At 42.5% G+C, this 24701-nt stretch overlaps 1 long non-coding RNA gene across 1 annotated transcript in view; it reads right to left on the bottom strand.

The window, feature by feature from the left end:
• Nucleotides 1-8422: 8422 nt before the first annotated feature.
• LOC111561751 overlaps nt 8423-24701 on the bottom strand; it is a 35317-nt gene continuing 19038 nt past the window's right edge. The window contains exons 5-7 of the long non-coding RNA XR_006584362.1: nt 17097-17328; nt 12482-12802; nt 8423-8872 (exon numbers count right to left, since the gene is read on the bottom strand). This is a non-coding gene — a long non-coding RNA (uncharacterized LOC111561751). The remainder of the gene's footprint in view (nt 8873-12481; nt 12803-17096; nt 17329-24701) is intronic.

Raw genomic sequence — 24701 nt, 5'->3', positions numbered from 1 at the left:
CTAGCAAGGGTCTGGGATGATCAGCCAATGTTGGCAACACTAGCTGGAGTCAGCAGAGCCCTTTGGAGTCAGAGTGACAATTTAGAGATCCTTGGCTTCTTGCAGGGAGTGGAGAGGAGAGTGTTCCCTGGGTGATGGTGGAATCAACACTCTGCCTAGGAAGAGTTGCCCAAAGGGTTATGTAAGGTACTACACAGAGCTTACAACCACTCCAAGGACCTAAATCTTGTGTTCAGCCCCTTCAACTGAATGTCCCACAGCCAGTTGTGTGGCTGGGCTTGCTCCCCAGTTTGTGTTTCTGCCTAGAGAGCATGTTTTCTGCTCTGCACATGCACTCAGTGCATCTGGCAATGCCCAAAAGCTCATTCTTTCAGCCTCTCAGATGCTAAACATACCTTACAAACATGTGTCTTTCCATTGTCAACATAGGATGGAATGCTTCAGGCAGATGGTTTAAAGGAAGACCCAGCCAACAATACCAATTAAAAAATAACATCCTTACTGGGGTAAGGGCTAAAATAAAGCATTTCTTCAGGTGGTTGCTGTGGTTATGTGAGTGTCTGTTGCGCACTCATCTTGCCGACTGGTTGGAAGTGCCTAGAACCTAGTGGCGCAAACCTCCACAGTTACCAGGGGTTAAGCAAAGCTATATTCCTGAAGTATTTATCTGAAAGAAGCTACAATAAAACCTTACTTTTATATTAAGAATATAAACTATACCTGGCACCTGGGTGGCTCAGCTGGTTAAGCATCTGACTTTGGCTCAGGTCATGATCTTGTGGTTTGTGAGTTCGAGCCACACGTCAGGCTCTGTGCTGACAGCTCAGAGCCTGGAGCCTGCTTCAGATTCTGTGTCTCCCTCTCTGTGCCCCTCCCCAGATCATGCTCTGTCTCTCTCTGCCTCTCAATAATAAATAAACATTAAAACAAATTTAAAGAACATAAACTATATCTAATATAATATGACATAATTATTAAATTAAAATTCATAGTTTGAGTGAATCTTTTTAGATAAAACATAGAGGGGCACCTGGGTGACTCAGTCAGTTAGGCATCCAGCTTTGGCTCAGGTCATGATCTCATGGTCCATGGGTTCAAGCCCTACATTGGGCTCTATGCTGACAGCTCAGAGCCTGGAGCCTGCTTCAGATTCTCTGTCTCCCTCTCTCTCTCTGCCCCTCCCCTGCTCTCTCTCTCTCTCTCTCTCTCTCAGAAATAAATAAACATTAAAAAAAATTTTAAAGATAAAACACAGAATCTGGTAGTAATTTTGCATTTCTAGGATATTCATTCCCCTCTGCCATAAGGAATGTTTCTATGGGAAAGTTTTACAAATGTTGGGCCTAAGTCATGGTGTGAAATACAAGAGAGAAGACAGCATAATACAGAGGATGGAGGGCTGGGTGTGGGGTCCAGAGACCTGAGTGTGGGCTGGGACTCTGTCACCCAACTTGCCGTGTGACCTCATGGTTAAATAGGGATGTTAATCCTTGTCCCGTCTGCCTCCCAGGGCTGTTGTGAGAATTGAATGAGACAATGCGTGTGAAAAGAGTTTTCCAAACTACAGTGCGCCACAAATGTAAGTTATTATGACTCAGCCTTGTTGTTTTTGGAAAGCGTGTTTCATTTTATATATCACATGTATTCTCCACCCCGCCCCTCCCCCCACAGTCAGATCAAAAGTGTTTGCCTTCCTCCTCAGAGTGAGGGACCTCTGATCTGACAAAAAGAAATGAAGTCACCAGGCTTGCTCTTGCCCAGTTTTATGTCCAGGCCATGGGAGAAGCACGCTCCCCGCAAGGCTGAGCGGCCCAGCCCTCGTCGCCCATACTGAGGGGAAGCAGACAGAGCCCAGCAGTCACCACTGTCTGAATTTCATTATGCAGGTCTCCAGACAAGCAGAGGGGAAAAGTGCAAAGGAGCGGGTCAGCGTCTGAAATGTGAGAGGGACAGCAGTCTCTGAAGTGTATGGGAATGGAAGGAAACTTAATACTGCTCCAAAGGGGAGAGGGAACATTGCATCATGTGAAAATAATAGCAAGCGGTCAGTAGAGCTTGGGGTTTGGGAAGGCAGGCTTGCCCACTGACCCATTTGCAAAAAGGCTTTGATGCCATTCTGTGCCAATCCAAGGTGAATCTGCACCAGGAGACTGATGTAGAGTACAGGAGGCTGGGTGCTCACGGGGACTGGAGATTGAGCTCAGGTCCTGAGCAACCTGAGAATACTGCTGGGGGTGGAGCGGGCAGTGTGAATCCGAAACAGAGCTCTAAAAGGAAGCCCCAGAGTTGGGAATTGGAGAGAACCGGTCGAGTAACCAACCAATTAGTCAAAAGTACTATTTATTGAGCACTTAATATGTCCTGAATACATACGTCACTTATTCCTCACAATAACCCTAGAGATAGAGAGCATAATCCCCATTTTTAGTACAAAGAAACTGAGGGTCAATGAGCTAAGGGACATTTCCAAGGTCACAGAGCTAGTAAGCAGCAGAGCCAGAGTCTGATCCAGATCTGTGCAACTCCAGGTTTCTTGATTCTGAACTCTCTGCTAGCCCTCTCCAAAGCAGAATGGTTGGGAATTGAGCGGAAATGGATTAAAACATAAGCATGGAAACAAGAGAGAAAGGTCTGGATTTTTTCCATGTCAGTGACTTACTTTTCTGGGCTAGGGGAGCACGAGTGTGGTTTCCTGTGGACATTTGCAACACAAGAATTGGCCACCTTTCCCAAGTAGGTAACTCATAGCCTATCTTCTGTGGGTCTGGGTGAGGATGGAACTGAAGCCACTATTGAGAGCAAATGCAAAAGTTAGCAGGAACCTGGGGAAGAGTGCATGTTGGAGGGGAACAGACTTCCTGTGTCACTGATGAGATCTGCCCTTGGTACTTTCATCATTGATCTAGTGCCATAATAATGCTGCATAACAAACCATCCCAGCATTTAGTGGCTTAAAATCACAACCATTTGTCATTTCTCATGCCTTTCAGGGCTGGCTGAACAACTAGACTGATCTGAAATGGGCTCATAGGATGTCAGCTGGGTTTGCTCAGGTGTCTGCCACCAGCTGGAAAATCTGTTGGAAATGGTTGATCTAGGATGGCCTCAGCTAGGATGATGCAGCTCTGCTCCCCATGTTGTCTCATCTCCCAGCAGGCTAGTTCAGTGTTGTTCTCATAGTGAAGGCAGAAGAATAGGAGAGAAAGAAGAGGTGTGCGAGATCTTGGGCTTAGAACTGACATGCCGTCTCTTCTGCCCCATTCTAGCAGCCAAATCAAGTCACAAGACAGCCCAGATTCAAGAGGTAGGGGAAAAGATTCCATCTCTTAATGGCTGACAAAGTCACGTTGCAAAGCACTTGAAGAACTGCAGGCATTTCTTTTTTTTTGGCAGTCCGTCTACCACAGGATTCAATCTCAGTCCCAAAAGGAGATGAAAGGCAGCATCATTTGCCAATATTCTGGGCCATGCCCATTTCCCTGCCAAAAACCCTTTGTCCACTAAATGTCATTTCTTTTTTTTTTTTAAATCCAAGTTAGTTAATGTACAGTATAATAATGGTGTCAGATGTAGAATTTAGTGATTCATCACTTCCATGTAACACCCAGTGCTCATCCCAACAAGTGCCCTCCTTCATGCCCATCACCCATTTAGCCCATCCCCCCACCTGCCTCCCCTCCAGCAACCCTAAGTTGGTTCTCTGTATTTGAGTTTCTTATGGATTGCCTCCCTCTCTGTTTTTCACTAAATGTCATTTCTTTGTCCAATTTTTATGTGTCTTGCTGGCACTAGACTGAGAAAGAAGTGACACAATGACTCTATAGTTGGGCAAATAAAAGAATGCCTTCTTTTTTTAGTAGTAGTAAAATTCAGACTGCTTACCCACTGACTTCATCTCTCATTTCCTAAGAAAGTTGCATTAGGAATTATACTTACACTTTCTCAGTGAACCATCCCAGCCTATCTATATGCGTATGGAAATGCTATCAAATTCCAGGAAACAGAAGTTCATTTAATATGATGAATAATACTGTTTTTTTTTTTATTGTTTAAATCCAAGTTAGTTAACCTATAGTATAATAATGGTTTAAGGACGGGGGCCTGGGTGGCTCAGTTGGTTGAGCATCCTACTTCGGCTCAGGTCATGATCTCACAGTTCGTGAGTTCAAGCCCCGCGTTGGGCTCTGTGCTGACAGCTCAGAGCCTGGAGCCTGCTTCGGATTCTGTGTCTCCCTCTCTCTGCCCCTTCCCTACTTGTGCTCTGTCTGTCTCTATCTCTCAGAAATGAATAAACATTAAAAAAAGTTTTTTTTAAATAATGGTTTAAGGAGTAGAATTTAGTGATTCATCACTTCCATAAAACATTCAGTGCTCATCCCAACAAGTGCCCTCCTTAATGCCCATCACCCATTTTGCCCATCTCCTCACCCACCTCCCCTCCAGCAACCTTCAGTTTGTTCTCTACATTTAAGAGTCTCTTATGGCTTCCTGGAGACTACTTTAGATTATAAATATGTAGAGGACAAATATCATTTTCAATGACCTTGCTATATGCTTTACCTAGTACCAGCTTTTTTACTTTGCAAAGTGTATTTTTTTTTGTCATTGAAAGTTTTTACAATCTAATTAAGGAGACAGGACTAAAACAAGATAAATTAGAGAAATAACACAGCCAAAGATTTATTAAGCCAAGTGTTTTAGAAATCTTATCTTATTTAATCTTCATAAGGGGCAGATCTAGAATATGAACTCACTGTTATCTGACTATCAAAACTTTTTTTAGCCTAAAATAATTATTTCCCAAACATTTGCCATTCATATTTTTCATATCTGAGTGTCACCTGCACTATTATTTCTTTGACATTTTTCTTCAAATTGGTCTCAGGTTTTGTTTTTTTTTTTTTAAGTTTATTTATTTATTTATTTTAGTAATCTCTACACCCAATATGGGGCTTGAACTCACAGCCCCAAGATCAAGAGTTGCATACTCTTCTGACTGAGCCAACTCAGCACACTGGCCCCACTTTTTATCTTAGCATTATTCTAAACTGTAATACCCATGAGTTTCAAGGGTAGGATAGATATCTATTTTTCCTGATTTACATTAAAATAAATATGTAGCTATTAAAATAGAAAAAAAAAATGTTTATCTGTGTGCCATCCAAAATTATATCAAGCCTTCAGTGATCATTGTACCACTCGTTGGGAAATAGTACACGTTTTTAGATGAGCAATGATATTAAACATAAGGAAGCTCTAACCAATGCTATAGATTGTCCAAAATGGGAGAAAGTCACTGCTGACTGTGGCTGATTTCATCTCATTCTAATAAACCCTCCATGAAATTAACAACAACAACAACAAAGGTAAATGCTACTACCACTGCCACCCCACTGCTAAGACTGCGCTTGTGATCTCAATTGAAGACACTGAGCCAGTAATTTATTTCCTACAATGCGGAAATCATGAGTTCCCCAGAGGTGTGCCTTTGAAATCCCTTATATATTAAATTGTTGGCATCACGTTTGACATTGCTATGCCAAGAGCTGGCTGTAAATGTATTGAAAAGACCAGACTTCACTGGTGCTGAAGTCAAAGGAGCAACATGGTTGTCTGCTCTGATGCCAGACTTCCTGGATTTGAATTCCAGTTCTATCATATATGATTTGTAACCCTGAGCAGGTTACTTACATTCTCTGTATCTTGGTTTCCCCATCTGTAAAATGGGGATTATACAAGTGCCAATGTCACAGGGAAGACATGATTCAAATAAGATGCTGAAAACAAGGAAACAAAGTCACTATCTCCAAAAGATATCTGTATGCTCGGGTTCTTTGCAGCATTATTTACAACAGCCAAGACATGAGGACACCTGGGGGGCTCAGTTGGCTAAGCATCCAACTTCAGCTCAGGTCATTATCTCGTGGTTCATGAGTTCAAGCCCCGCATCAGTCTTTGCACTGACAATGTGGAGCCTGCTTGAGATTCTCTCTCTCTCTCTCTCTCTCTCTCTCTCTCTCTCTTTCTGCTCCTACCCCACTTGTGTGTACTCTCTCAAAATAAAGAAATAAACCTTAAAAATATATTTTAAGAAAATAATAGCTAAGACATGGAAACAACTTAAGGGTCCACTGACAGATGAATGGCTAAAGAAAATGTGATATATATATATATATCACATTTATATATTTATATATATATAAAATGTGATATATATATATATATATATATATATATATATATACACACACACACTCATATGAATATTATTCAACAATAAAACAAAATAAAGAAATCTGCCATTTGTGACAAGATGGGTGGTTTTGAGAGTATTATGCTAAGTGAAATAAGTCAAAGATAAATACAGTATGATCTCACTTATATGTGGAATCTCAGACACTGAACTCATAGATACAGAGAACAGATTGGTGGTTGCCAGAGGCCAGGGATGGGGGGTTGATGAAATGGGTGAAGGTGGTCAAAAGGTATAAACTTCCAGTTATAAGATAAATAAATCCTGAGGATATAACTAACATACAGCATGGTGACTATAATTAATACTGCATTGTATATTTGAAACTTGTTGAAAGAGTATATCTTAAAAGTTCTCGTCACAAGGAAAAATAAATTGTAACTATGTGAGGTGATACAAGTGCCAATGTCACAGGGAAGACATGATTCAAATAAGATGCTGAAAACAAGGAAACAAAGTCACTATCTCCAAAAGATATCTGTATGCTCGGGTTCTTTGCAGCATTATTTACAACAGCCAAGACATGAGGACACCTGGGGGGCTCAGTTGGCTAAGCATCCAACTTCAGCTCAGGTCATTATCTCGTGGTTCATGAGTTCAAGCCCCGCATCAGGCTTTGCACTGACAATGTGGAGCCTGCTTGAGATTCTCTCTCTCTCTCTCTCTCTCTCTCTCTCTCTCTCTCTCTCTATCTTTCTGCTCCTACCCCACTTGTGTGTACTCTCTCAAAATAAAGAAATAAACCTTAAAAATATATTTTAAGAAAATAATAGCTAAGACATGGAAACAACTTAAGGGTCCACTGACAGATGAATGGCTAAAGAAAATGTGATATATATATATATATCACATTTATATATTTATATATATATAAAATGTGATATATATATATATATATATATATATATACACACACACACTCATATGAATATTATTCAACAATAAAACAAAATAAAGAAATCTGCCATTTGTGACAAGATGGGTGGTTTTGAGAGTATTATGCTAAGTGAAATAAGTCAAAGATAAATACAGTATGATCTCACTTATATGTGGAATCTCAGACACTGAACTCATAGATACAGAGAACAGATTGGTGGTTGCCAGAGGCCAGGGATGGGGGGTTGATGAAATGGGTGAAGGTGGTCAAAAGGTATAAACTTCCAGTTATAAGATAAATAAATCCTGAGGATATAACTAACATACAGCATGGTGACTATAATTAATACTGCATTGTATATTTGAAACTTGTTGAAAGAGTATATCTTAAAAGTTCTCGTCACAAGGAAAAATAAATTGTAACTATGTGAGGTGATACAAGTGCCAATGTCACAGGGAAGACATGATTCAAATAAGATGCTGAAAACAAGGAAACAAAGTCACTATCTCCAAAAGATATCTGTATGCTCGGGTTCTTTGCAGCATTATTTACAACAGCCAAGACATGAGGACACCTGGGGGGCTCAGTTGGCTAAGCATCCAACTTCAGCTCAGGTCATTATCTCGTGGTTCATGAGTTCAAGCCCCGCATCAGGCTTTGCACTGACAATGTGGAGCCTGCTTGAGATTCTCTCTCTCTCTCTCTCTCTCTCTCTCTCTCTCTCTCTATCTTTCTGCTCCTACCCCACTTGTGTGTACTCTCTCAAAATAAAGAAATAAACCTTAAAAATATATTTTAAGAAAATAATAGCTAAGACATGGAAACAACTTAAGGGTCCACTGACAGATGAATGGCTAAAGAAAATGTGATATATATATATATATCACATTTATATATTTATATATATATAAAATGTGATATATATATATATATATATATATATATACACACACACACTCATATGAATATTATTCAACAATAAAACAAAATAAAGAAATCTGCCATTTGTGACAAGATGGGTGGTTTTGAGAGTATTATGCTAAGTGAAATAAGTCAAAGATAAATACAGTATGATCTCACTTATATGTGGAATCTCAGACACTGAACTCATAGATACAGAGAACAGATTGGTGGTTGCCAGAGGCCAGGGATGGGGGGTTGATGAAATGGGTGAAGGTGGTCAAAAGGTATAAACTTCCAGTTATAAGATAAATAAATCCTGAGGATATAACTAACATACAGCATGGTGACTATAATTAATACTGCATTGTATATTTGAAACTTGTTGAAAGAGTATATCTTAAAAGTTCTCGTCACAAGGAAAAATAAATTGTAACTATGTGAGGTGATCGAACTTATTGTGGTCATCATTTCACAATATAGAGAGATTTCAAATAATTACTTTGTATGCCTTGGATTAATACAATGTTACATATTAATGATATCTCAAACTAGAAAGAAAAAAAAAGATGCTGATAACAATGTCTACAGAGTACCTACCACCAGAGATTTATTTGTCATTATTGGCTTTAGGCCTTGCAGCCTGGAAGACAGTGAGCAAGTTACTTAGTCTCCCTGGGCTTGAATATCATCATTTAAAAAATGGGAGAAATACTACCTGTCAAACCTACAGCACTCACCTTATTGGATCTTTCAACTTCAGACCTCGGATGGACTTTCCTGCTTCTGAGATCCCCTTGTAACAAAGCCATGGTTCAGGCTGACTCACAAAGATAGGGCACCTGAAAGGGGAGAGGGGAACTCAGTCATTCTTCTACTCTCAATACATGCTTCTACTACTGATTCAGTACGAATGGTGTCCTTCCATGTGCATGACACATGCTAGCTCAGCTCACTTGCTCTGCTCTTGAGAATTTGGTGGAGGTACACAAGACTCCTTCTTGCTCCCTGCCTACTTGCTACTCTGTCAGCCACCATCTGGAAAGCCCTTTCTAGATTGACCTGCAGCTACTCTGCCCCCAAATATGCAGGAAAAAACAAGCTGTGCATGGCTTCCCTGCCCTTGGGGTCTATCCCTCCTGATGTCCCCCTTTCTTTGACCCTGGGCCCCAGATAGTAAGAAACAACTTCTCTGTTGTCCTCAGGGCAAGAGCATGGAGGGGGATGAGATCCTCAACACAGAGCAATGTGCACTCCGGTTTGGGGACTGGAAAGCAATAATGCACCCAGTCGTCCAAATTAGAAAATTCGATTCAGTCATGCCTGATAGGTCCCCCCACCAAGTCCTGGCAATCCTAATTAACTGATATTTATTCAAAGTAGTACATTTTTCATCATCCCTATTGCTATTACCTTAGTTTTAGTCTCATCCTGAGCCACCCGGAACATGGCAAACATTCCCACCCTGCTCCAGCCTCTTCCTCCATGCCAGAAAAAAACTTGCTAATTACTTAGCCATTTTCCAGTGGTTCCCCAGCTCCTATGGGATAATCAAAACCTTGCACTTATGAACCTTAATAGTTCAGCTGTGGCTTTCCTCCATTCCCATGCCATGCCATTTCCCCCATACACAAGCTTTGCTGCAACCAAATTGAATTTCTCCCCAGGCCCCGAACATACCATCTTCTCAACAAGCTCAGCCTTTGAATAGCATCTTAAATGTCACCGCCTCTAGGAAGCCTCCCAGCTCTTCCAAGCAGGACTACCTATTGGGCTTCACAGCACTTTGTACCTATTTCCATCAGCACACATACCATGTTATGGTGCAGTTGTGTGTCTATACAGGCAATCCAGATCTTAGTCCCATAGAGCTGGATAAGGTTCGTTGAATTCCAGTTCTTTGCCCTGTGGAAATCTGAAGCCTTTCCTATAGTTTTTGTGAATTCCCAAAGGTCTGTATTTTCCTTGTCCCCCAACTGCAATTCCTGTTTCTATGCATGCTGCCTCTGGTCTGCACAATGTTGATCCCAATGTGACCAGGGCCATCATGTAAGGCTATATAAATTTTGCCCTGCTCAAGGGCACAAAGCTAAGGGGGAAAGGAGGTCTGAAAAACCAGCCTGTGCCCTACTCACCTTCTATACCCACCCAGAAGGGGCACCTTTCTCCAATTTGCACAAATGTGTAATGAGGACTGGCAGTGGTCCTGTGCCCTTCCCAAATTTCCAATACAAACCCTTCCTTATAGTGAACATTTGTGATACCAAAGACTACTTAAATGGTGGGTGGGGGAGAGCAGGGTAAAATGCAGGCAGTGGCATTTCCATTCTTAAAATACTGCCTTAAGTTTCCTCTCCACCAGGGAAATTTTACTGCCATTTCCTATACATAATCCCCAACCTCACACCAACTCATTGGATCCTCTCATCCCTCCCATTTCTGTTCTACTACCCTTCTTTTCCCTTCCCTTCTCTCCTTCTCCCCCACCCCTTCTTCCTCTTCCTTTCCTTCCTCCCCTCTTCCTCCTCTCTCCCCTTCCTCTCCTTCTCCTTCTTCTATCTCTCATTCTCCCAGGAGCAACTTAACCACTTTATTTGTTCTTCATTTTTCGGCCAACACAGACTCTCTCTTTCACCTCAGAAGTTTACCAAGATGTTTTTGCAAACAAAGAATGTTCATTCCCTAAAGGATGCCAGTTAACATCTACTGTTAATGCACATTTCAAATTATTACACATATGTCTGTTTCCCCCCATGTCTATTAATTCTTGGAGGGTAGAAGTTGTGTTTCTGGGGTGCCCTTCTTAGATTTAGTCAATATTTAGTAAAGGACTGAAGCCATTTGGAGCCAGTTAAGACCAGGCTCAAGTTTTCACTCTGCCACTTATTCACTGAGGACTTTAGACAATTAGCCTAACTCTTAGAGCCTCAGTTCCTTCATCTACAAAAGCATCAGGACTAGCATGAGGGAAGTGAGGCACACAGGGCTCAAAATTTAAGGAGGCGCTCACTTGTAGGTTTGACAAAATTTAAGGAGCCTGAGAGTGAGTGCCTCCTTAAATTTTGTACTTTGGGAAACTTACTTGCTTTGCCCTAGTCCTGACCCAGAGTATAAAATAGGGATAATAATGGTATCCATATTGTGAGCCACTAGCATTTTTTTACTGAGTTTTAGTGAGTGTTTTAAGTGTAGTTCCTGTTATCATTTCAAGCTGCTTTATATGACATTGTTCAGGAGAATTGTTAAATTTAATAGAAGCTATTTGAAAAGTAATGTTTAGAGTTATAATGATTCAAACAGACTTCTAATAATTTTCAACTTGGTGGAAAACAATGTTTTGTACACACATTTGTTGTCCTAGGAGTTGGAATATATATGAATACCTCTTCACGTCTTGTCCCGAGTTATTATTACATAGAGTTGTCATGTGAGAAGCAGTTCATTGTTTATCTTGGAATATCTGTCCACAGGAATTTTGGTTAAGCCTCATATTTGACATCATTGTTGGATTTATATGTCCATAGCATCTTAATCCAATGCCTGTCTCTCCCAATTGGCGTCATAGATGCCTATATTTGTACCTCAAGTTTCATTGCTCTAAAAGACAAATGCCCATCAAGTTGGGTGTTTCAACACTCCCAGGTTGGACATGTGCCCCAGGTGCCCGTGGAAAAGTGTGCCTCTCCTGGTAAATTGCCATGAAAATTCTCATTGCCTGTCTCCTCTTTGGTTTTCAAACAAGATCCCATTCTGACATGTCTGACTCCTCTAATGTTCTCTTTTTTAAAAAATTCTTCCTGGGGCGCCTGGGTGGCGCAGTCGGTTAAGCGTCCGATTTCAGCCAGGTCACGATCTCGCGGTCCATGAGTTAGAGCCCCGCATCAGGTTCTGGGCTGATGGCTCAGAGCCTGGAGCCTGTTTCCGATTCTGTGTCTCCCTCTCTCTCTGCCCCTCCCCCGTTCATGCTCTGTCTCTCTCTGTCCCAAAAATAAAATAAACGTTGAAAAAAAAATTAAAAAAAAAAATTCTTCCTAACTTGTTGTGATGAGCACTGGATATTATATGTAAGCGATAAGTCACTAAACTCTACTCCTGAAACCAACACTACCCTATATGGTAACTAACTTGAATTTAAATAAAATATTGGAAAAAGAAATCTTCCTGACATTACAACAATGCCTTCAGAGGGCATTAGGTCAGGTATAATGCATACTCAGGTATAATATATATAATTTCTTATATGAACCTCTGGGGAAAAAATTACGATTATTTTGAAATATACTAAACTCACCCATAAAGTTAGAGCAAGCTTTTAAAACTGTAAATGTCTGGACTCAACTTAGTAAAATCTTCACAAGGAAGTGTCATAGTGCTCCCTCTGGGTAAAAATAAAAACGCTGAGCCACCCCCACCTCCTCCCCCCACTCCCCTCCCCCAGTCAACACACACACCTGAGGCTTCCCATGGTGAAAATTCCATGTCATGTAGCTCATGTGAAGTAAGATCATCCTCAAATAGCCTTTAAACTGGGTGAAACTTCATCCAGCTGTTTTCCCACAATGTGATGCCAAAGAAATGCTCAGGGACTTAAACACGTTTATGTAGTGGTGGTTGATGATTGACAGGTGAGAATGTCAGGTGGGCTGAGGGACAGCGAACAGCGGCAGGCAGTACTCGGCACATAGCAGGCACATAGCAAGGCTTCCATCGATGCTATTATCTGTTGTGTGGGACATGCAGAGTGCAGAAGGGTACACACTCCGTCATTACGTCTATGAGAAAAAAATGAGGAAATATACGTAAAGCAAAAAGACATCCAGAAACTACATGAAAATGTCAACAATAGTTGTGTTTGGACAACCAGAAATTCTTTCCCTTTCTTCTTTTTGATATATTCTCATTTTTCTTTAATGAATTGTATTGTGTTTATCATGTTACTAAATTTTGAAAGATATTTTTGAGCTGCTCTGTTTTGTCTGCTCTCAGCCTTTATAAATCAAATACTTTCAAGACCTCTAAGGTGTTTGTCCTGAGAGAAAGGATGTGAGGGTGACTTCAGGGGAACTGACAGGGAGCCGTCCTCTGGCAATAAAGCTAATTGCTTTTTTACTTTTTCTTTTTGTCTTTTTCTTTTTTGTTTTCCCTTTTCTTTTTCTTCTTCCACCCTCCTTCCCTCCCTAAGTGGAGCTGAATCAATGATTTGCAGCTGGGAAAGTGGCCACAATTATTTCTCTAATTATTTTTTTCTACCAAATATTCCCATTACCAAAGCTGCCTGTGCAAAATGAAAACACATAAACATTTACAAGCTTGTTGTTACTGCTTTTTAAGCAAAACAAAAATGAATTTATCCTAAAAGCAGCCAGACGGTGTGAGTCGACCTATTTTTTTTTTCTTTAAGTTCCTTTTTTTACACCAGCAGATTTAGTAGCCAGAAACTGCTGGAGTCTCTTCGCAGAATCCGAGCAACATGAAGACATTGACCTCCGTTAAACTCCTGACCAGCCCATCCAGTGAATAAAGTAAACAAAAAGCCCACAACTAAAGCTTGATTTTATGCCCCAGCTGTGGGACAGGATGTGAATTTTTTAAAACAAACAAACCAACAACAAAATGCAACCACTACCACCAACACCCCAGCATAAGGTGTGGCCCCACTCACCCAGAGCAGCACGAGTCCTTCCCCGAATGCTCCTGCACTAAACCCTGCATGAAACATGACTCAGAGCTCTGGGACTGTAAGAGCCCAGCCAGAGTTCACCTGGCATTAATTAAAAGCTCTGACTCAGGTGGTATATATGGAGGGACTTAGCATAAGTCAGTGCAGCAGTGGACAACCTTGAATGCACTGTCCTGATTCTTTGTGGTGAAAGGAGGGAGGGGGTTAAAATGATTGAGCACTCCTACAGCTCAGGCCCCCTCACTTACCTTAGCTCGGTTCATCTCTACAACGACCCTATGAGGTGAGGATTAGTGTTCCCACTTTGCAGGAACAAAATGAGGAAACTGGGGCCTAAAGAAGTAAAGTAACTTGGGGAGTGTCACCCAGGAAGTTCTTGGCAGAGCTAGGAATAAAACCCAGCTCCCCTTCCAGTTGCCCAGTAAGGATGGACTGGGAACTCCATAGTTTGAAGGATGCATCCCAGGAATCTCAAACCTGTTCTTTACCCAAATATTCAAGTACCTCAGCCTGACCCTGTGTCTAAATGGGCTTCTGAGTGGTTTAAAGGAAAGGTGGGGTTCTTTTTTAAATGACATTTTTGCTCATGGTGTGCTTATGACACCATAGCAACCATAACTTCCCATGGAGTCCGTGACCAGGTCTTAGGAGATGAAGAGGGTGATCCCGTCTTGTCTCTGAATCTTGTCACCAGATAGCACAGGAGCCAGGCTCTTCCAGCCTGATCCTAAAGTGGCTACAGCTCCCTCAGCAGGCTTTAGTTTAGCCTGGAAGGTTATGGGGTTAGAAGATAATGGGCAAATATTTTAGGACCAACTCCTCATAAAAGAACAGGAAGGCCTGGGAGAGGATTTCCCCAAATCTTATCTATTCCTGGTTGGACAACAGTCAATCTTCAGGATGGTGACACATCACAGTAAAAAGGCTGATTGCTGTAAACTTGATAAAGTTCTCAACCCAATGTTAAAATCAGGAGAAGATGCTTTTTGAAAAAATGTATGTCATAAGGAGGTCTTTTCAGAATTAACAGTATATTTTAAGGCACTCAAATAATTTGTCTATTCTAAAGCCTCATGTCTTAATCAACTATTACAAAATCTTCCCTCTTTAGAATCTTGGCAGGATTTTGAATTGGGCACTGATTAGTTTGGGGCAAGAGGGGATTGGTAGGCATTCACTTGGGGTAGGGAGAGATTTAGTTCTTTTTGAAAAGAAGGAGAAGTGAAATAGATATAAAAAGGTAACACTCCTCACCAGGCCTTGGTTCCCACCGCTGAACTGCTGAGTCTATAAGCAGGCTCCTGCTTCATAAGAAAATGACCCCTTAATTTTGGCTCAAATTTCCTTTTAGTCATAATTACCTGTTATTATAATAATCTTATTACCACAATACAAAGCTCTAGAGGATAGGGAAAATATAAAAATCACCACTAATCCTATCACCAGCCCATAACAACATTTCAGGGTTTTTTGTTGTTTTTTTTTTCCCCCTGCAAGTCTTTTTCCCTCTGTACGAGCTTCATTCATCCATTCAACAAATATTTACTGGAGAACTGCTATGTGTCAGATACTGAGTTCTCCATTGTTATAGCTATTGTGCTAAACACAACCTTTTCCCTCATTCTCACTGAACAGTACAAACAGCTTATATTTCTAGCATTAGAAAAAAAAAGGCAACATAAAACCCCTCAAAATTAAACTCTATCCTTGAAGCCCAAGGTGATGTCCCAGGAGCACTTAGGAGATCCTCAATGTGGGAAATGACTGGAGATCTGAACTCTGGTTATTTCCTATTCATTTGTGCAAGGAGAGGGGACCTCAGCTGGTCTATCACTCATATCCAGGCCCTTCAGCCCCAATTACATGAGACCTTGACTGGAGGACAAATGTCCTCCCAGAAAGGAGCAAGCCTTCCCCTCCACACCTCCTGCACCTTCTCACCTCCACTGACCTGGAGCCTGGGCAATCTGGAGGCCTTGGGCACTTTGTCCCAAAGAGCACAAAACTAGATAATCTAGACAATCTGTTGTGCTCCTTGGGCCCTTGGAACAAACAAGATAGTAGTCCCCAGTTTGCCCATCTTGCCCTCCATGACAGTCAGCCTGGAGCCATACTCCCTCCAGGTCCTTGGCCCCCTGTGCCACCAACGTTGGAACATAAATGCAGAAACCACCAATCTTTCCGAGATCCAACAGCCAGCACAGGGTGCCTGTGTCTCCAGCCCACCTGGCAGGAACCCAGCACTGTCCTCCCACCCCTCTTGTCACCCTCTCTCCTCCCCAACTTCACGGCCCTAAACTGCCTCTTCCCGTGTTCAACACATCCCCACACAAAGCTCGGGAGGGAAATTGAACTGATAGCACATGGGGAGACAATGGGTCCAGCAGACTTCTTGGAGGCCTCCTCCTAATGCAGAGGGGCTTTCTCAATGTGAAAGGCCCTGAGGAAATAGGGCCTTCATCTCCTTCCCCAAGGGTCACTCACCCCAACTTCCATCATGGTCTTTGTTCTTAGAACAAAAGCAGCATCGGGGCGCCTGGGTGGCGCAGTCGGTTAAGCGTCCGACTTCAGCCAGGTCACGATCTCGCGGTCCGTGAGTTCGAGCCCCGCGTCAGGCTCTGGGCTGATGGCTCGGAGCCTGGAGCCTGTTTCCGATTCTGTGTCTCCCTCTCTCTCTGCCCCTCCCCCGTTCATGCTCTGTCTCTCTCTGTCCCAAAAATAAATAAACATTGAAAAAAAAATTAAAAAAAAAAAAAAAAAAGAACAAAAGCAGCATACATGAGGCCAGAAAAAAAAAATTCATGTGACTATAGATACAGTCAAAATCTCTTGATGATGATTTGTTCCCATTTTAAACATGAGGAAATTTAGGCTCAGAGAGGTTCTGTGACCTGCCCAAGGTCACACAGCTAGTAAGTAGAGAACGTGGGATTTGGACCCAGGCAATCTCATGGCAGAGCATGAGTCCTAAAAACTGTCCTACATCACCTCCATGCCAGTTACATGGTACCTACTATGTGCCAGGCATTATGCTGGGCCCTTTATACAGGTTTCTTTAGTAACAAAACAACCCTATGAGGAGATTGTATCTAATCACAGTAAGTAATTTTCTGGACTCAAATGGACTCTGCCTACAATCTTTTAAATTCAATTAAGGCTATCACCTCTGATTTTGTGCCCTTTCTCCTCTGCTTTGATGTGCCACATTACAAAGAATGTGAATTTCAGTGTGGAGTAGGCCTGCATTCAAATCCCAGCTCCCCCATATAGCAGCTCTATAACCTTGAGGCTCAGTTTCTTCACACATAAAACAGAGGTACATAGAACTTCCCAGTGGGTTGGGGGAAGAGGTAGTTAAATGAGAGAGTACGGGTAAAGCATGATACCTAACATCGGTGTCCAGTAAATGACAATGCTTATTAGTAATAAACAGCAAGTATCGAAACGATGCACGTTCAGGGCTTCCTGGCTTTGCTGCAGAAGCTCCACAAGTCGGCACATGGTGTATTAGAAAAGAGTTCAGTGATATTTATCCAACGTCCTTATTTACATGAGAAACATGATATGACAGCTTTGCTCCTCGTCAGCTTCAAGTGTGAGCACCTTGAGTCATACTACCTGTTCATAAAACAAGGATAATAATGTACTTATTCAACTCACCTGAACCATATGCTTCCCCACACTTCTCCATTCTCACTCTTCCTAATTTCCACAAGACAAAATGTTATTTTCTCTGTGGAGAAACTCTCAGACACAGAATCCAAAGCAGGTTCCAGGCTCTGAGCTGTCAGCAGAGAGCCCCATGTGGGGCTCGAACCCATGGACTGTGAGATCATGACCTGAGCCAAAGTCAGATGCTCAACTGACTGAGCCACCCAGGCGCCCCAGGATATTTGCCATCTAAAAAAAAAAGTGTCAACTTTGGGGTTTGGGCATGGTGGGAACAGTTTCAATCTTGGATGGTGGCAATGAAGAATGCACAATTTTTTTCATTCTATCCAGCCCTGCTTTTAACTGAGTTTGGCCTTATAAGTAGCTCCTAACTGTAGTAAAAGGAAAGAATGCTGAGCCTGACGTCAGGAAACCTGCTTTTTATTTTTCTTGTTCATTTTTTTAATGTTTATTTATTTTTGAGAGAGAGAGAGCACAAGTGGAGCAGGGACAGAGAGAGAAAGAGAGAGAGAGAGAATCCAAAGCAGACTTCGTGCTGTCAACACAGAGCCCGACCTGGGGCTCAAACTCACAAACCATGAGATCATGACCCGAGATGAAATCAAAAGTCACACACTCAGCCAAATGAGCCACTCAGGCACCTAGGAAACCTGCTTTTTAGCTTTACCCTTGTCAAACACTAGCTCTCGAATTCTAAGTGAGTCAACAGATTCCTGGGAGTCTCCGTTTTCCTATCTGTAAAAAGGGAGAAAATGCCTAGCTGCTAGTGTTGTTGTGAGGCTTAAAAAAGATAATGGACACAAAAGCACTCTGAAAATCCTGGATAGCCAAAAGACATGAGATGTTATTGTGGACTGTACTGATTAAACTCTAAATTATCATTGATAACCATAATACTAACAGTCAGTTCCAGTTGCATTTAATTTCTGGTAAAAAGCACTTTCCAGAATGACATCCAGCTTTGGTCTGTGGTCATATAGTTTACTGGTAAATACTTGTGTATGGGTAGCAAGTGACATCCCAGATGTGTCTATGCCAACAGTAATGCAAGACAGCAATCGTTCCAATGTCCGATTCCTCCTCTCTGAAAGATGTTGTCCCATTGTAAGTAATGGCACACATTTGGTATATTTGGAGAGTGGCAAGTGGCCATTGTGGCTAGAGGAGAGTGAGCCAGGGAGATGGCGGGAGGGAATGAGTTCAAAGAAGCAGTAATAGACAAGGTTTGTGGCATCATGGAAGGGGAAAGCCACCCAGAGGGCTGTGAGCAGAGCATGATGTGATCCAGCTTGGGTCTAACTGGATTAGTCCTTGTGGAAACAGGGAGGCCATGAGAAGAACATAATCTCTACAAGAGGCATGGTGGCTTGGAGTAGGGAGCTAGTGGTGGAGATGGTGAGAAGTGACAGGAGTCTGAATAGAAGAAATGATGTGTAGGAGAGAATGATGTCAAGGATGAACCCAGATTTTGGCCTGAGCCACTGGAAAGAAGACAGTGGAGCAGGTCATGGGGAGACCAAGAGTTCTGCTTTTAAAAATATTTGCAAGCATTATACTTTTGAGTTTTACTAAAAAAATTTCCCATATATGATTTAAAAAAAAAAATAGGGGCACCTGGGTGGCTCAGTCGGTTAAGCTGCCGACTTCGGCTCAGGTCATGATCTCGTGGTCCGTGAGTTCAAGCCCCGCGTTGGGCTCTGTGCTGACAAGCTCGGAGCCTGGAGCCTGTTTCGGATTCTGTGTCTCCCTCTCTCTCTGACCCTCCCCTGTTCATGCTCTGTCTCTCTCTGTCTCAAAAATAAAACATTAAAAAAATAAAAATAAATGTTTTTTTTAAATAAAAAATAAAGGGACCACATACACATAACCTGCATTATACTTTTCAAAACAATTTCTCATCCACAACCTCATTTGGTCCTTGTGAAAAGCAGTCTTGTGAAATTGCTGCTACTATCCCTACTGTATCAGTGAGATTTCAAGCAGAGATGTGGAATCAGAGACAGAAAATAAGGGATTTGTTCGAGAATTAAGACCTTCTGCAAGTGTATGAACTGCCGGAGAAGTGTGTTGGGTGTTGTGCCTACTGTTGACACAGGTCAGTGGACTGCAAGTTGGGAAGGAAAGCTAGATGTGAAGTGATACGAGCAAGAACAAACCGGAACCCACATGAAAAATCTGGACCTCATGTAGATTGACTGGAACCCTTGTCTGTCTTCTGCCACCTCCAATCTCAGTGTCATGGATGAGCTGTAGGAGAAGCTGTGCCCTTTGCACCCAACTACACATACTCTGGCCAGGACTTGACAAAGCTAGGATCGAGGATCTAGGAGGATCTAGGAGGAGCTAGAGGCCCTGTGGGCCCACCTCTGTCAACTAGCTGAGTTAGGAGATCAGCAGCAAAGTGCATGTGCTGCCACAGTGCCTGCCACAGCTTGAAAAGGGTTCCTGCCCTCTTGCAATGTTGGTGGGAATGCAAACTGGTGCAGCCACTCTGGAAAACAGTGTGGAGGTTCCTCAAAAAATTAAAAATAGACCTACCCTATGCCCCAGCAATAGCACTGCTAGGAATTTACCCATGGGATACAGGAGTACTGATGCATAGGGGCACTTGTACCCCAATGTTTACAGCAGCACTCTCAACAATAGCCAAATTATGGAAAGAGCCTAAATGTCCACCAACTGATGAATGGATAAAGAAATTGTGGTTTATATACACAATGGAGTACTACGTGGCAATGAGAAAGAATGAAATATGGCCCTTTGTAGCAACGTGGATGGACCTGGAGAGTGTGATGCTAAGTGAAATAAGCCATACAGAGAAAGACAGATACCATATGTATTCACTCTTATGTGGATCCTGAGAAACTTAACAGAAACCCATGGGGGAGGGGAAGGAAAAAAAAAAAAAGAGGTTAGAGTGGGAGAGAGCCAAAGCATAAGAGACTCTTAAAAACTGAGAACAAACTGAGGGTTGATGGGGGATGGGAGGGACGGGAAGGTGGGTGATGGGTATTGAGGAGGGCACCTTTTGGGATGAGCACTGGGTGTTGTATGGAAACCAATTTGACAATAAACTTCATATATTGAAAAAAAAAAAAAGAAAAGGGTTCCTGCTTCACTCCCACCTTCCAAATCTAGCAAAATGTGCCTTGGAGCCAACTTGAAATGGAATCCACCAGCTTATGAGTTGCTAGAAAGACTCATAGCTTTGAATACCCAAGTGGACAATTTGTTAAATAAAGGGAAGGGAATTCTGGGAACCAGGATCCCAGCTTAGCTAAGTTGACATGGTATAAAACCACCACACTTACTTTACAAGTGAAGAAAATTACCACCCAGAGAAGTCAACCAACTTGCCCATTGCCTTGCAGAACATTGGTAGCATTTTATCAGGTCCCAGGTTTGCTGACCCCTTGCCAACTGACTTTAGTTTATATTCTTTGAATGCTTGCTATGTGGCAGACACTGAATCATCACATCTTATGCTCGCCACAAGTCTATAGAATAGGTATTATTATGCCCGTTTATAGATGAACATGCTGAGGCTCAAACAGAAGTCAATGAACCAATGTAACATGGCTATGGAAAGGGAAAGCTGAGACTCAAACACAGGCTGGTCAGACCTCAAGCCTCACACTCTTAGCCTCCCTCTGGGCGTATGGTCTTTCCTGCCACTAACTCCATGCCCGCCCTCTTTCCCAGGGTGGAGTATCCGAACATGGCTCACACTAAGAGAAATCCTGACACCCTAGTTTCTCCTCTGTAGTCTGTGGTGCTGGTCTGCGGCCAGTTCCCTGCCACTCCAGGGACAGTGTAAACCCACGGTGGGAAGTGCTCTGGTTTGTGCAATTAGGAGATGCACCGAAGGAAACATGTACTCCAAACACAATGGGCCAAAAGCACCAGAACACAGCTCGGACCTGGAAGAAGCCCGTCTGCTCTTGGCCACAGTAACCAGAAGCCTAAAAATCAAGCAAATGTTCCCTCGATGCTGAGAAATTTCCCATGATTCCAGAGAGGCCAGGAAATAGAGCTGGGTGGGGGTAGGGGAAGGCCTAATGAATGCTTTAGTAATGAAACTTAAGATCTGTGGCTTTGGAGTTAGCAAATAACTCTATATTCGTTTAATTCTCTTGATGATGACCCTAATAATATTAATAACATCCATTATTACTCATTGCAGTTGACTGTTTATTTTGTGCCAGGCTCTCTTCTAAGCATTTCACATTAATTAACCCAGTTATCCCACACAGTAAGCATTTAGAGTAGAGAGTATTATTGTCACCATTTTACAAATGGGGACGCTGAGGCACAGAAAGTTTAAATAACTAGCCCACAATTATAGGAGCCCAGGGAGTCTGCCTCCAGAGCATAACCTCTCAACCTTTACCCTAATCTGTCCCTCAACAACCCTGTGACAGAGGGAGACAGAAAGGGAGAGTGGCAGGACTATGGTTCCCATTTTGCAGATGAGGAAACTGAAGCTTGGGATGGTTGAATAAGACATCTAAAGCCTTCCTGGCAAGCCAGGTTTGAAGCCAGAGCTGTTGGACTACAAAGCCCATGCTCTTTCCACTCTGCCACTCAGCCCTGTTAAGTGAGTGGCACATTCGGGACTTGAAACCAAGTCTAACACAAGCCCAACCGCAGTTGCTTATGATTTGCTAGAAAGACTCATAGCTTTGAATACCCAAGTGGACAATTTGTTAAATAAAGTCAGCCTAGAGGCCCAAAGCTATCTGCCTGGTGAGTGAAAGGGTGCTCTCACACTTTCAGCCAGGAAAGTACCAACACTGACTTCCCCACCTTGGAAATGTTGCCTCACACCCTGGAACGAAAAGAACAAAAATATTCTGATTCTTGGAAGTCAGACAACCCCAACTCTGGTCTATGGCCCTAACTGGGGTCACCTCAGTGTTCAGCCCCTTGGAGAAAATGGTGTAGCCACTTATCCATAATTCAACAAAATTCATTCATCCGGCATGGCCTTACTAGGCATCCTCTCCATACAGACACACTACAGGGGGTGGGGAGGACATACACAAAGGAGCTTACACACAGCTCCTGCCCTCAGTGACTTTATTGGGTACCTGGAGAATTCCAGTTCCTTCCCACGACCTTCCCCACCTACACCACTTAACCAAATAATGTCAAGAAACGCTATCACAGGAACCAATGGAAGTTAGTAGGAAACAGCTGATAAAAATTTCTTTCATCATTGACTCAGTTAATAAGTAAATATACATTGAGTTTCTCTTATTTGTCAGGCACTCTGCTAGGCACTTTGGAGGCGAATCACATTTAATCTTCAAAACACCCCTGTATAGGAGGTATTACTATCTTTATTTTACAGATAAGGAAACTGAGACACATGGAAGGAGAATGACTTGCTCAAGATTATCCTGGGGGTTAGTGTTAGTAATTATAGAACCCAAATCTGACTTCCAACTCGGAGTTCTTTTATTTCATTGATCTATTTTTTTTTAATGTAAGCTCTATGCCCAACATGGGGCTTGAACTCATGTCCCTGAGATCAAGAGTCATATGCTCTACCAAGCAAGCCAGCCAGGTGCCAGGTTCTTTTAATCCCATCATACTAGAAAGGGAATTATAAGATCCTGGAGATCCAAGAAACAGGGAGTGAGAGGGGCAAATTGATGAGAAGCTAATTAAAGTTTTCTTTTTTTACCTACCAGTGAAAAGCAGAAGTGACTAAGACAGCTAGTTACCCAACAACGTGACCTGTTCCCCATCCATAGTGGACAGATGTTGCAGGAAGTGACTGCCAAGCCAGGTCTCCCTTTCCCCTTGCATCATGCTATGGCCATGTGACTTGTTCTCACCAATAAAATGTGGACAAAAGCAATGTATATCACTTTTATGTCTGAGTATTTAAGAAGTAGATGTGCTTTCTACTCCCACTTCTCCCATCGGCTGGTAGACGGCAGAGGGTCCTGTGGACACTGGGATCCTGCAACCCTCTTGGGAGAAGAGCACCTTGGTAAACAGATATGTCTGAGCTTGATGTGAACGAGAAATGAATTTCTATTCTGTTGGTCCATTATACATTTGGGAGGAGCTGTTACTCATTACAGCATCTAGCATGACCTTAACTAAATGTGGTGGCCATATTTAGGCCAGCATGCTAGGCTCTGGGTTATTCATTCCACCTTACAGGTAGTAAAGAAATCAATCTATCTGTACCTGTATCAAATCACAGTTACATACAGGCTAATCAGCCTTTCTTTTTTTTTTTTTTTTAATTTTTTTTTTAACGTTTATTTATTTTTGAGACAGAGAGACACAGAGTATGAACGGGGGGGGGGGGGTGGTCAGAGAGAGAGAGGGAGACACAGAATCTGAAACAGGCTCCAGGCTCTGAGCTGTCAGCACAGAGCCCGATGCGGGGCTTGAACTCATGAACCACGAGATCATGCCCTGAGCCAAAGTCGGATGCTTAACCGACTGAGCCACGCAGGCACCCCTAATCAGCCTTTCTAAGGACAGGAAAGGCCCTTGATCAGAGGTGCAACCTTCACTAGACAGTGAGGACTCCAAGGACAAGAGCTGTCTCACTGTTCTCTGCATCCCATGTCTCGGACAGTGCCTGGCTCCTGGTGAACATCCAATGTGTGCTTAATGAACAGATAATTTCCCAGGACCTCTTTGCCACCAGAAGATAGTAAATGGATGCAAGACTGAAACTTAGTGGCAGATACCTTGAAACCAGAAACAAAGGGAGTATTTCTAAAATCTCCAGGAGAGAATCTTAACTAAGTCTTGAGCCTCCTCTCCACCAGACAGACCTGACAAACACAACAGCAGATAGCAATACGGAAATATTTGGGACTTACAACAACATTACACTTATAGTAAAACAAAAGAAGAAATCCCTCAATAAAATACCCTTGTGAAGGCCCCAACAGGGAAGGTTTCCTATGTCATGAGCTGAAGGGTTTCAATCCTGTCCTAATCCATGACCGGCCCTCGTATTCCCAAAGGATTTTTCTGCTTAGAAAGTTTTATGGGGAGGGCCTTGAAATACCCTGGGGGAGAGCTTATGGTAAATGTTTTAACAGGGTACAGTAGCCAAAATATGATACTTGATGTGGAAGAAAACCCAGATGGTGGCTGAGATGTCAGGAAATACAATTTTCTGTTTTATCTGGGGAAAATTTTTTCCCTGAATTCCAGAACCTATGGTGATCTGGCCTCATAGAGAGTCAACTTGAAGCCTCAACACGAAAGGATCTCTTTGTATTTGTTAGGGAGGGGGTCCTGGACCACTACATCTGGGACCACTCAGCAGCTGGACTAGG

Source organism: Felis catus, chromosome C1 (assembly GCF_018350175.1).
Source record: "Felis catus isolate Fca126 chromosome C1, F.catus_Fca126_mat1.0, whole genome shotgun sequence".
Taxonomy (NCBI): Eukaryota; Metazoa; Chordata; class Mammalia; order Carnivora; family Felidae; genus Felis; species Felis catus.
The sequence above is the reverse complement of the archived record's forward strand: the minus strand, read 5'-3'. Positions and strand labels throughout refer to the sequence as shown.